This window comes from Lithobates pipiens, unplaced genomic scaffold, assembly GCF_037356315.1.
Source record: "Lithobates pipiens isolate NorthernLeopardFrog02 unplaced genomic scaffold, aLitPip1_a1.2 Scaffold_30, whole genome shotgun sequence".
NCBI lineage: Eukaryota > Metazoa > Chordata > Amphibia > Anura > Ranidae > Lithobates > Lithobates pipiens.
Window position 1 is genome coordinate 29,821,789 of NW_027507791.1, and position 12,298 is coordinate 29,834,086.

The following is a 12,298-nucleotide window of genomic DNA, read 5'->3' on the forward strand; positions in this document are numbered from 1 at the left end:
AGTGCTGAGTCTGGGGGTGGGGTCAGAGTGTCTAGGGGTGGGGTCAGAGTGTCTGGGGGTGGCGGTCAGAGAGTCTGGGGGCGGGGTCAGAGTGTTGAGTCTGGGGGTGGGGTCAGAGTGTTGAGTCTGGGGGTGGGGTCAGAGTGTCTGGGGGTGGAGTCAGAGTGATGAGTCTGGGGGTGGGGTCAGAGTGTCTAGGGGTGGGGTCAGAGTGTCTGGGGGTGGGGTCAGAGAGTCTGGGCGTGGGGCCAGAGAGTCTGGGGGCAGGGTCAGTGTTGATTCTGGGGGTGGGGTCAGAGTGTCTAGGGGTGGGGTCAGAGAGTCTGGGGGTGGGGTCAGAGAGTCTGGGGGTGGAGTCAGAGAGTCTGGGGGTGGAGTCAGAGTAATGAGTCTGGGGGTGGGTCAGAGAGTTGTGTCTGGGGGTGGGGTCAGAGTGTTGTGTCTGGGGGTGGGGTCAGAGTGTTGTGTCTGGGGGTGGGGTCAGAGTGTTGTGTCTGGGGGTGGGTCAGAGTTTTGTGTCTGGGGGTGGGGTCAGAGAGTTGTGTCTGGGGGTGGGGTCAGAGTGTTGTGTCTGGGGGTGGGTCAGAGTGTTGTGTCTGGGGGTGGGGTCAGAGAGTTGTGTCTGGAGGTGGGGTCAAAGTGATGAGTCTGGGGGTGGGGTCAGAGTGTTGAGTCTGGGGGTTGGGTCAGAGTGTGTGGGGTCAGGGGAGGAAGTGTTGAGTCTGGGGGTGGGGTCAGAGGCCCCAGTGTTGAGTCTGGGGGTGTGGTCAGAGTGATGAGTCTGGGGGTGGGGTCAGAGTGCTGAGTCTGGGGGTGGGGTCAGAGTGCTGAGTCTGGGGGTGGGGTCAGAGTGTCTAGGGGTGGGGTCAGAGTGTCTGGGGGTGGGGTCAGAGAGTCTGGGGGCGGGGTCAGAGTGTTGAGTCTGGGGGTGGGGTCAGAGTGTCTGGGGGTGAGGTCAGAGAGTCTGGGGGTGGGGTCAGAGTGTCTGGGGTGGGGTCATAGTGATGAGTCTGGGGGTGGGGTCAGAGTGCTGAGTCTGGGGGTGGGGTCAGAGTGTCTAGGGGTGGGGTCAGAGTGTCTGGGGGTGGGGTCAGAGAGTCTGGGCGTGGGGCCAGAGAGTTTGGGGGCGGGGTCAGAGTGTTGATTCTGGGGGTGGGGTCAGAGTGTCTGGGGGTGGGGTCAGAGTGATGAGTCTGGGGGTGGGGTCAGAGTGCTGAGTCTGGGGGTGGGGTCAGAGTGCTGAGTCTGGGGGTGGGGTCAGAGTGTCTAGGGGTGGGGTCAGAGTGTCTGGGGGTGGGGTCAGAGAGTCTGGGGGCGGGGTCATAGTGATGAGTCTGGGGGTGGGGTCAGAGTGCTGAGTCTGGGGGTGGGGTCAGAGTGTCTAGGGGTGGGGTCAGAGTGTCTGGGGTCAGAGAGTCTGGGGGTGGGGCCAGAGAGTTTGGGGGCGGGGTCAGAGTGTTGATTCTGGGGGTGGGGTCAGAGTGTCTGGGGGTGGGGTCAGAGAGTCTGGGGGTGAAGTCAGAGTAATGAGTCTGGGGGTGGGGTCAGAGTGTTGTGTCTGGGGGTGGGGTCAGAGTGTTGTGTCTGGGGGTGGGGTCAGAGTGTTGTGTCTGGGGGTGGAGTCAGAGTGTTGTGTCTGGGGGTGGAGTCAGAGTGTTGTGTCTGGGGGTGGAGTCAGAGTGTTGTGTCTGGGGGTGGGGTCAGAGTGTTGAGTCTGGGGGTGGGGTCAGAGTGTTGAGTCTGGGGGTGGGGTCAGAGTGTTGAGTCTGGGGGTGGGTCAGAGTGATGAGTCTGGGGTGGGGTCAGAGAGTTGTGTCTGGGGGTGGGGTCAGAGTGATGAGTCTGGGGGTGGGGTCAGAGTGATGAGTCTGGGGGTGGGTCAGAGTGATGAGTCTGGGGTGGGGTCAGAGAGTTGTGTCTGGGGGTGGGGTCAGAGTGATGAGTCTGGGGGTGGAGTCAGAGTGTTGTGTCTGGGGGTGGGGTCAGAGTGATGAGTCTGGGGGTGGGGTCAGAGTGTTGAGTCTGGGGGTGGGGTCAGAGTGTTGAGTCTGGGGGTGGGGTCAGAGTGATGAGTCTGGGGGTGGGGTCAGAGTGATGAGTCTGGGGGTGGGGTCAGAGTGATGAGTCTGGGGGTGGGGTCAGAGTGTGTGGGGGTGGGGTCAGAGGTCCCAGTGTTGAGTCTGGGGGTGTGGTCAGAGTGATGAGTCTGGGGGTGGGGTCAGAGTGATGAGTCTGGGGGTGGGGTCAGAGTGCTGAGTCTGGGGGTGGGGTCAGAGTGTCTAGGGGTGGGGTCAGAGTGTCTGGGGGTGGCGGTCAGAGAGTCTGGGGGCGGGGTCAGAGTGTTGAGTCTGGGGGTGGGGTCAGAGTGTTGAGTCTGGGGGTGGGGTCAGAGTGTCTGGGGGTGGAGTCAGAGTGATGAGTCTGGGGGTGGGGTCAGAGTGTCTAGGGGTGGGGTCAGAGTGTCTGGGGGTGGGGTCAGAGAGTCTGGGCGTGGGGCCAGAGAGTCTGGGGGCAGGGTCAGTGTTGATTCTGGGGGTGGGGTCAGAGTGTCTAGGGGTGGGGTCAGAGAGTCTGGGGGTGGGGTCAGAGAGTCTGGGGGTGGAGTCAGAGAGTCTGGGGGTGGAGTCAGAGTAATGAGTCTGGGGGTGGGTCAGAGAGTTGTGTCTGGGGGTGGGGTCAGAGTGTTGTGTCTGGGGGTGGGGTCAGAGTGTTGTGTCTGGGGGTGGGGTCAGAGTGTTGTGTCTGGGGGTGGGTCAGAGTTTTGTGTCTGGGGGTGGGGTCAGAGAGTTGTGTCTGGGGGTGGGGTCAGAGTGTTGTGTCTGGGGGTGGGTCAGAGTGTTGTGTCTGGGGGTGGGGTCAGAGAGTTGTGTCTGGAGGTGGGGTCAAAGTGATGAGTCTGGGGGTGGGGTCAGAGTGTTGAGTCTGGGGGTTGGGTCAGAGTGTGTGGGGTCAGGGGAGGAAGTGTTGAGTCTGGGGGTGGGGTCAGAGGCCCCAGTGTTGAGTCTGGGGGTGTGGTCAGAGTGATGAGTCTGGGGGTGGGGTCAGAGTGCTGAGTCTGGGGGTGGGGTCAGAGTGCTGAGTCTGGGGGTGGGGTCAGAGTGTCTAGGGGTGGGGTCAGAGTGTCTGGGGGTGGGGTCAGAGAGTCTGGGGGCGGGGTCAGAGTGTTGAGTCTGGGGGTGGGGTCAGAGTGTCTGGGGGTGAGGTCAGAGAGTCTGGGGGTGGGGTCAGAGTGTCTGGGGTGGGGTCATAGTGATGAGTCTGGGGGTGGGGTCAGAGTGCTGAGTCTGGGGGTGGGGTCAGAGTGTCTAGGGGTGGGGTCAGAGTGTCTGGGGGTGGGGTCAGAGAGTCTGGGCGTGGGGCCAGAGAGTTTGGGGGCGGGGTCAGAGTGTTGATTCTGGGGGTGGGGTCAGAGTGTCTGGGGGTGGGGTCAGAGTGATGAGTCTGGGGGTGGGGTCAGAGTGCTGAGTCTGGGGGTGGGGTCAGAGTGCTGAGTCTGGGGGTGGGGTCAGAGTGTCTAGGGGTGGGGTCAGAGTGTCTGGGGGTGGGGTCAGAGAGTCTGGGGGCGGGGTCATAGTGATGAGTCTGGGGGTGGGGTCAGAGTGCTGAGTCTGGGGGTGGGGTCAGAGTGTCTAGGGGTGGGGTCAGAGTGTCTGGGGTCAGAGAGTCTGGGGGTGGGGCCAGAGAGTTTGGGGGCGGGGTCAGAGTGTTGATTCTGGGGGTGGGGTCAGAGTGTCTGGGGGTGGGGTCAGAGAGTCTGGGGGTGAAGTCAGAGTAATGAGTCTGGGGGTGGGGTCAGAGTGTTGTGTCTGGGGGTGGGGTCAGAGTGTTGTGTCTGGGGGTGGGGTCAGAGTGTTGTGTCTGGGGGTGGAGTCAGAGTGTTGTGTCTGGGGGTGGAGTCAGAGTGTTGTGTCTGGGGGTGGAGTCAGAGTGTTGTGTCTGGGGGTGGGGTCAGAGTGTTGAGTCTGGGGGTGGGGTCAGAGTGTTGAGTCTGGGGGTGGGGTCAGAGTGTTGAGTCTGGGGGTGGGTCAGAGTGATGAGTCTGGGGTGGGGTCAGAGAGTTGTGTCTGGGGGTGGGGTCAGAGTGATGAGTCTGGGGGTGGGGTCAGAGTGATGAGTCTGGGGGTGGGTCAGAGTGATGAGTCTGGGGTGGGGTCAGAGAGTTGTGTCTGGGGGTGGGGTCAGAGTGATGAGTCTGGGGGTGGGGTCAGAGTGATGAGTCTGGGGGTTGGGTCAGAGTGTGTGGGGTCAGGGGAGGAAGTGTTGAGTCTGGGGGTGGGGTCAGAGGCCCCAGTGTTGAGTCTGGGGGTGTGGTCAGAGTGATGAGTCTGGGGGTGGGGTCAGAGTGATGAGTCTGGGGGTGGGGTCAGAGTGATGAGTCTGGGGGTGGGGTCAGAGAGTCTGGGGGTGGGGTCAGAGTGTTGAGTCTGGGGGTTGGGCCAGAGTGTGTGGGGTCAGGGGAGGAAGTGTTGAGTCTGGGGGTGGGGTCAGAGGCCCCAGTGTTGAGTCTGGGGGTGGGGTCAGAGTGATGAGTCTGGGGGTGGGGTCAGAGAGTCTGGGGATGGGGTCAGAGTGTCTAGGGGTGGGGTCAGAGTGTCTGGGGGTGGGGTCAGAGAGTCTGGGCGTGGGGCCAGAGAGTCTGGGGGCAGGGTCAGTGTTGATTCTGGGGGTGGGGTCAGAGTGTCTAGGGGTGGGGTCAGAGAGTCTGGGGGTGGGGTCAGAGAGTCTGGGGGTGGAGTCAGAGAGTCTGGGGGTGGAGTCAGAGTAATGAGTCTGGGGGTGGGTCAGAGAGTTGTGTCTGGGGGTGGGGTCAGAGTGTTGTGTCTGGGGGTGGGGTCAGAGTGTTGTGTCTGGGGGTGGGGTCAGAGTGTTGTGTCTGGGGGTGGGTCAGAGTTTTGTGTCTGGGGGTGGGGTCAGAGAGTTGTGTCTGGGGGTGGGGTCAGAGTGTTGTGTCTGGGGGTGGGTCAGAGTGTTGTGTCTGGGGGTGGGGTCAGAGAGTTGTGTCTGGAGGTGGGGTCAAAGTGATGAGTCTGGGGGTGGGGTCAGAGTGTTGAGTCTGGGGGTTGGGTCAGAGTGTGTGGGGGTGGGGTCAGAGAGTCTTGGCGTGGGGCCAGAGAGTTTGGGGGCGGGGTCAGAGTGTTGATTCTGGGGGTGGGGTCAGAGTGTCTGGGGGTGGGGTCAGAGTGTCTGGGGGTGGGGTCAGAGAGTCTGGGCGTGGGGCCAGAGAGTTTGGGGGCGGGGTCAGAGTGTTGATTCTGGGGGTGGGGTCAGAGTGTCTGGGGGTGGGGTCAGAGAGTCTGGGGGTGAAGTCAGAGTAATGAGTCTGGGGGTGGGGTCAGAGTGTTGTGTCTGGGGGTGGGGTCAGAGTGTTGTGTCTGGGGGTGGGGTCAGAGTGATGAGTCTGGGGGTGGAGTCAGAGTGTTGTGTCTGGGGGTGGGGTCAGAGTGATGAGTCTGGGGGTGGGGTCAGAGTGTTGAGTCTGGGGGTGGGGTCAGAGTGTTGAGTCTGGGGGTGGGGTCAGAGTGATGAGTCTGGGGGTGGGGTCAGAGTGATGAGTCTGGGGGTGGGGTCAGAGTGATGAGTCTGGGGGTGGGGTCAGAGTGTGTGGGGGTGGGGTCAGAGGTCCCAGTGTTGAGTCTGGGGGTGTGGTCAGAGTGATGAGTCTGGGGGTGGGGTCAGAGTGATGAGTCTGGGGGTGGGGTCAGAGTGCTGAGTCTGGGGGTGGGGTCAGAGTGTCTAGGGGTGGGGTCAGAGTGTCTGGGGGTGGCGGTCAGAGAGTCTGGGGGCGGGGTCAGAGTGTTGAGTCTGGGGGTGGGGTCAGAGTGTTGAGTCTGGGGGTGGGGTCAGAGTGTCTGGGGGTGGAGTCAGAGTGATGAGTCTGGGGGTGGGGTCAGAGTGTCTAGGGGTGGGGTCAGAGTGTCTGGGGGTGGGGTCAGAGAGTCTGGGCGTGGGGCCAGAGAGTCTGGGGGCAGGGTCAGTGTTGATTCTGGGGGTGGGGTCAGAGTGTCTAGGGGTGGGGTCAGAGAGTCTGGGGGTGGGGTCAGAGAGTCTGGGGGTGGAGTCAGAGAGTCTGGGGGTGGAGTCAGAGTAATGAGTCTGGGGGTGGGTCAGAGAGTTGTGTCTGGGGGTGGGGTCAGAGTGTTGTGTCTGGGGGTGGGGTCAGAGTGTTGTGTCTGGGGGTGGGGTCAGAGTGTTGTGTCTGGGGGTGGGTCAGAGTTTTGTGTCTGGGGGTGGGGTCAGAGAGTTGTGTCTGGGGGTGGGGTCAGAGTGTTGTGTCTGGGGGTGGGTCAGAGTGTTGTGTCTGGGGGTGGGGTCAGAGAGTTGTGTCTGGAGGTGGGGTCAAAGTGATGAGTCTGGGGGTGGGGTCAGAGTGTTGAGTCTGGGGGTTGGGTCAGAGTGTGTGGGGTCAGGGGAGGAAGTGTTGAGTCTGGGGGTGGGGTCAGAGGCCCCAGTGTTGAGTCTGGGGGTGTGGTCAGAGTGATGAGTCTGGGGGTGGGGTCAGAGTGCTGAGTCTGGGGGTGGGGTCAGAGTGCTGAGTCTGGGGGTGGGGTCAGAGTGTCTAGGGGTGGGGTCAGAGTGTCTGGGGGTGGGGTCAGAGAGTCTGGGGGCGGGGTCAGAGTGTTGAGTCTGGGGGTGGGGTCAGAGTGTCTGGGGGTGAGGTCAGAGAGTCTGGGGGTGGGGTCAGAGTGTCTGGGGTGGGGTCATAGTGATGAGTCTGGGGGTGGGGTCAGAGTGCTGAGTCTGGGGGTGGGGTCAGAGTGTCTAGGGGTGGGGTCAGAGTGTCTGGGGGTGGGGTCAGAGAGTCTGGGCGTGGGGCCAGAGAGTTTGGGGGCGGGGTCAGAGTGTTGATTCTGGGGGTGGGGTCAGAGTGTCTGGGGGTGGGGTCAGAGTGATGAGTCTGGGGGTGGGGTCAGAGTGCTGAGTCTGGGGGTGGGGTCAGAGTGCTGAGTCTGGGGGTGGGGTCAGAGTGTCTAGGGGTGGGGTCAGAGTGTCTGGGGGTGGGGTCAGAGAGTCTGGGGGCGGGGTCATAGTGATGAGTCTGGGGGTGGGGTCAGAGTGCTGAGTCTGGGGGTGGGGTCAGAGTGTCTAGGGGTGGGGTCAGAGTGTCTGGGGTCAGAGAGTCTGGGGGTGGGGCCAGAGAGTTTGGGGGCGGGGTCAGAGTGTTGATTCTGGGGGTGGGGTCAGAGTGTCTGGGGGTGGGGTCAGAGAGTCTGGGGGTGAAGTCAGAGTAATGAGTCTGGGGGTGGGGTCAGAGTGTTGTGTCTGGGGGTGGGGTCAGAGTGTTGTGTCTGGGGGTGGGGTCAGAGTGTTGTGTCTGGGGGTGGAGTCAGAGTGTTGTGTCTGGGGGTGGAGTCAGAGTGTTGTGTCTGGGGGTGGAGTCAGAGTGTTGTGTCTGGGGGTGGAGTCAGAGTGTTGTGTCTGGGGGTGGGGTCAGAGTGTTGAGTCTGGGGGTGGGGTCAGAGTGTTGAGTCTGGGGGTGGGGTCAGAGTGTTGAGTCTGGGGGTGGGTCAGAGTGATGAGTCTGGGGTGGGGTCAGAGAGTTGTGTCTGGGGGTGGGGTCAGAGTGATGAGTCTGGGGGTGGGGTCAGAGTGATGAGTCTGGGGGTGGGTCAGAGTGATGAGTCTGGGGTGGGGTCAGAGAGTTGTGTCTGGGGGTGGGGTCAGAGTGATGAGTCTGGGGGTGGGGTCAGAGTGATGAGTCTGGGGGTTGGGTCAGAGTGTGTGGGGTCAGGGGAGGAAGTGTTGAGTCTGGGGGTGGGGTCAGAGGCCCCAGTGTTGAGTCTGGGGGTGTGGTCAGAGTGATGAGTCTGGGGGTGGGGTCAGAGTGATGAGTCTGGGGGTGGGGTCAGAGTGATGAGTCTGGGGGTGGGGTCAGAGAGTCTGGGGGTGGGGTCAGAGTGTTGAGTCTGGGGGTTGGGCCAGAGTGTGTGGGGTCAGGGGAGGAAGTGTTGAGTCTGGGGGTGGGGTCAGAGGCCCCAGTGTTGAGTCTGGGGGTGGGGTCAGAGTGATGAGTCTGGGGGTGGGGTCAGAGAGTCTGGGGATGGGGTCAGAGTGTCTAGGGGTGGGGTCAGAGTGTCTGGGGGTGGGGTCAGAGTGTCTGGGGGTGGGGTCAGAGAGTCTGGGCGTGGGGCCAGAGAGTCTGGGGGCAGGGTCAGTGTTGATTCTGGGGGTGGGGTCAGAGTGTCTAGGGGTGGGGTCAGAGAGTCTGGGGGTGGGGTCAGAGAGTCTGGGGGTGGAGTCAGAGAGTCTGGGGGTGGAGTCAGAGTAATGAGTCTGGGGGTGGGTCAGAGAGTTGTGTCTGGGGGTGGGGTCAGAGTGTTGTGTCTGGGGGTGGGGTCAGAGTGTTGTGTCTGGGGGTGGGGTCAGAGTGTTGTGTCTGGGGGTGGGTCAGAGTTTTGTGTCTGGGGGTGGGGTCAGAGAGTTGTGTCTGGGGGTGGGGTCAGAGTGTTGTGTCTGGGGGTGGGTCAGAGTGTTGTGTCTGGGGGTGGGGTCAGAGAGTTGTGTCTGGAGGTGGGGTCAAAGTGATGAGTCTGGGGGTGGGGTCAGAGTGTTGAGTCTGGGGGTTGGGTCAGAGTGTGTGGGGGTGGGGTCAGAGAGTCTTGGCGTGGGGCCAGAGAGTTTGGGGGCGGGGTCAGAGTGTTGATTCTGGGGGTGGGGTCAGAGTGTCTGGGGGTGGGGTCAGAGTGTCTGGGGGTGGGGTCAGAGAGTCTGGGCGTGGGGCCAGAGAGTTTGGGGGCGGGTCAGAGTGTTGATTCTGGGGGTGGGGTCAGAGTGTCTGGGGGTGGGGTCAGAGAGTCTGGGGGTGAAGTCAGAGTAATGAGTCTGGGGGTGGGGTCAGAGTGTTGTGTCTGGGGGTGGGGTCAGAGTGTTGTGTCTGGGGGTGGGGTCAGAGTGATGAGTCTGGGGGTGGAGTCAGAGTGTTGTGTCTGGGGGTGGGGTCAGAGTGATGAGTCTGGGGGTGGGGTCAGAGTGTTGAGTCTGGGGGTGGGGTCAGAGTGTTGAGTCTGGGGGTGGGGTCAGAGTGATGAGTCTGGGGGTGGGGTCAGAGTGATGAGTCTGGGGGTGGGGTCAGAGTGATGAGTCTGGGGGTGGGGTCAGAGTGTGTGGGGGTGGGGTCAGAGGTCCCAGTGTTGAGTCTGGGGGTGTGGTCAGAGTGATGAGTCTGGGGGTGGGGTCAGAGTGATGAGTCTGGGGGTGGGGTCAGAGTGCTGAGTCTGGGGGTGGGGTCAGAGTGTCTAGGGGTGGGGTCAGAGTGTCTGGGGGTGGCGGTCAGAGAGTCTGGGGGCGGGGTCAGAGTGTTGAGTCTGGGGGTGGGGTCAGAGTGTTGAGTCTGGGGGTGGGGTCAGAGTGTCTGGGGGTGGAGTCAGAGTGATGAGTCTGGGGGTGGGGTCAGAGTGTCTAGGGGTGGGGTCAGAGTGTCTGGGGGTGGGGTCAGAGAGTCTGGGCGTGGGGCCAGAGAGTCTGGGGGCAGGGTCAGTGTTGATTCTGGGGGTGGGGTCAGAGTGTCTAGGGGTGGGGTCAGAGAGTCTGGGGGTGGGGTCAGAGAGTCTGGGGGTGGAGTCAGAGAGTCTGGGGGTGGAGTCAGAGTAATGAGTCTGGGGGTGGGTCAGAGAGTTGTGTCTGGGGGTGGGGTCAGAGTGTTGTGTCTGGGGGTGGGGTCAGAGTGTTGTGTCTGGGGGTGGGGTCAGAGTGTTGTGTCTGGGGGTGGGTCAGAGTTTTGTGTCTGGGGGTGGGGTCAGAGAGTTGTGTCTGGGGGTGGGGTCAGAGTGTTGTGTCTGGGGGTGGGTCAGAGTGTTGTGTCTGGGGGTGGGGTCAGAGAGTTGTGTCTGGAGGTGGGGTCAAAGTGATGAGTCTGGGGGTGGGGTCAGAGTGTTGAGTCTGGGGGTTGGGTCAGAGTGTGTGGGGTCAGGGGAGGAAGTGTTGAGTCTGGGGGTGGGGTCAGAGGCCCCAGTGTTGAGTCTGGGGGTGTGGTCAGAGTGATGAGTCTGGGGGTGGGGTCAGAGTGCTGAGTCTGGGGGTGGGGTCAGAGTGCTGAGTCTGGGGGTGGGGTCAGAGTGTCTAGGGGTGGGGTCAGAGTGTCTGGGGGTGGGGTCAGAGAGTCTGGGGGCGGGGTCAGAGTGTTGAGTCTGGGGGTGGGGTCAGAGTGTCTGGGGGTGAGGTCAGAGAGTCTGGGGGTGGGGTCAGAGTGTCTGGGGTGGGGTCATAGTGATGAGTCTGGGGGTGGGGTCAGAGTGCTGAGTCTGGGGGTGGGGTCAGAGTGTCTAGGGGTGGGGTCAGAGTGTCTGGGGGTGGGGTCAGAGAGTCTGGGCGTGGGGCCAGAGAGTTTGGGGGCGGGGTCAGAGTGTTGATTCTGGGGGTGGGGTCAGAGTGTCTGGGGGTGGGGTCAGAGTGATGAGTCTGGGGGTGGGGTCAGAGTGCTGAGTCTGGGGGTGGGGTCAGAGTGCTGAGTCTGGGGGTGGGGTCAGAGTGTCTAGGGGTGGGGTCAGAGTGTCTGGGGGTGGGGTCAGAGAGTCTGGGGGCGGGGTCATAGTGATGAGTCTGGGGGTGGGGTCAGAGTGCTGAGTCTGGGGGTGGGGTCAGAGTGTCTAGGGGTGGGGTCAGAGTGTCTGGGGTCAGAGAGTCTGGGGGTGGGGCCAGAGAGTTTGGGGGCGGGGTCAGAGTGTTGATTCTGGGGGTGGGGTCAGAGTGTCTGGGGGTGGGGTCAGAGAGTCTGGGGGTGAAGTCAGAGTAATGAGTCTGGGGGTGGGGTCAGAGTGTTGTGTCTGGGGGTGGGGTCAGAGTGTTGTGTCTGGGGGTGGGGTCAGAGTGTTGTGTCTGGGGGTGGAGTCAGAGTGTTGTGTCTGGGGGTGGAGTCAGAGTGTTGTGTCTGGGGGTGGAGTCAGAGTGTTGTGTCTGGGGGTGGGGTCAGAGTGTTGAGTCTGGGGGTGGGGTCAGAGTGTTGAGTCTGGGGGTGGGGTCAGAGTGTTGAGTCTGGGGGTGGGTCAGAGTGATGAGTCTGGGGTGGGGTCAGAGAGTTGTGTCTGGGGGTGGGGTCAGAGTGATGAGTCTGGGGGTGGGGTCAGAGTGATGAGTCTGGGGGTGGGTCAGAGTGATGAGTCTGGGGTGGGGTCAGAGAGTTGTGTCTGGGGGTGGGGTCAGAGTGATGAGTCTGGGGGTGGGGTCAGAGTGATGAGTCTGGGGGTTGGGTCAGAGTGTGTGGGGTCAGGGGAGGAAGTGTTGAGTCTGGGGGTGGGGTCAGAGGCCCCAGTGTTGAGTCTGGGGGTGTGGTCAGAGTGATGAGTCTGGGGGTGGGGTCAGAGTGATGAGTCTGGGGGTGGGGTCAGAGTGATGAGTCTGGGGGTGGGGTCAGAGAGTCTGGGGGTGGGGTCAGAGTGTTGAGTCTGGGGGTTGGGCCAGAGTGTGTGGGGTCAGGGGAGGAAGTGTTGAGTCTGGGGGTGGGGTCAGAGGCCCCAGTGTTGAGTCTGGGGGTGGGGTCAGAGTGATGAGTCTGGGGGTGGGGTCAGAGAGTCTGGGGATGGGGTCAGAGTGTCTAGGGGTGGGGTCAGAGTGTCTGGGGGTGGGGTCAGAGAGTCTGGGCGTGGGGCCAGAGAGTCTGGGGGCAGGGTCAGTGTTGATTCTGGGGGTGGGGTCAGAGTGTCTAGGGGTGGGGTCAGAGAGTCTGGGGGTGGGGTCAGAGAGTCTGGGGGTGGAGTCAGAGAGTCTGGGGGTGGAGTCAGAGTAATGAGTCTGGGGGTGGGTCAGAGAGTTGTGTCTGGGGGTGGGGTCAGAGTGTTGTGTCTGGGGGTGGGGTCAGAGTGTTGTGTCTGGGGGTGGGGTCAGAGTGTTGTGTCTGGGGGTGGGTCAGAGTTTTGTGTCTGGGGGTGGGGTCAGAGAGTTGTGTCTGGGGGTGGGGTCAGAGTGTTGTGTCTGGGGGTGGGTCAGAGTGTTGTGTCTGGGGGTGGGGTCAGAGAGTTGTGTCTGGAGGTGGGGTCAAAGTGATGAGTCTGGGGGTGGGGTCAGAGTGTTGAGTCTGGGGGTTGGGTCAGAGTGTGTGGGGGTGGGGTCAGAGAGTCTTGGCGTGGGGCCAGAGAGTTTGGGGGCGGGGTCAGAGTGTTGATTCTGGGGGTGGGGTCAGAGTGTCTGGGGGTGGGGTCAGAGTGTCTGGGGGTGGGGTCAGAGAGTCTGGGCGTGGGGCCAGAGAGTTTGGGGGCGGGGTCAGAGTGTTGATTCTGGGGGTGGGGTCAGAGTGTCTGGGGGTGGGGTCAGAGAGTCTGGGGGTGAAGTCAGAGTAATGAGTCTGGGGTGGGGTCAGAGTGTTGTG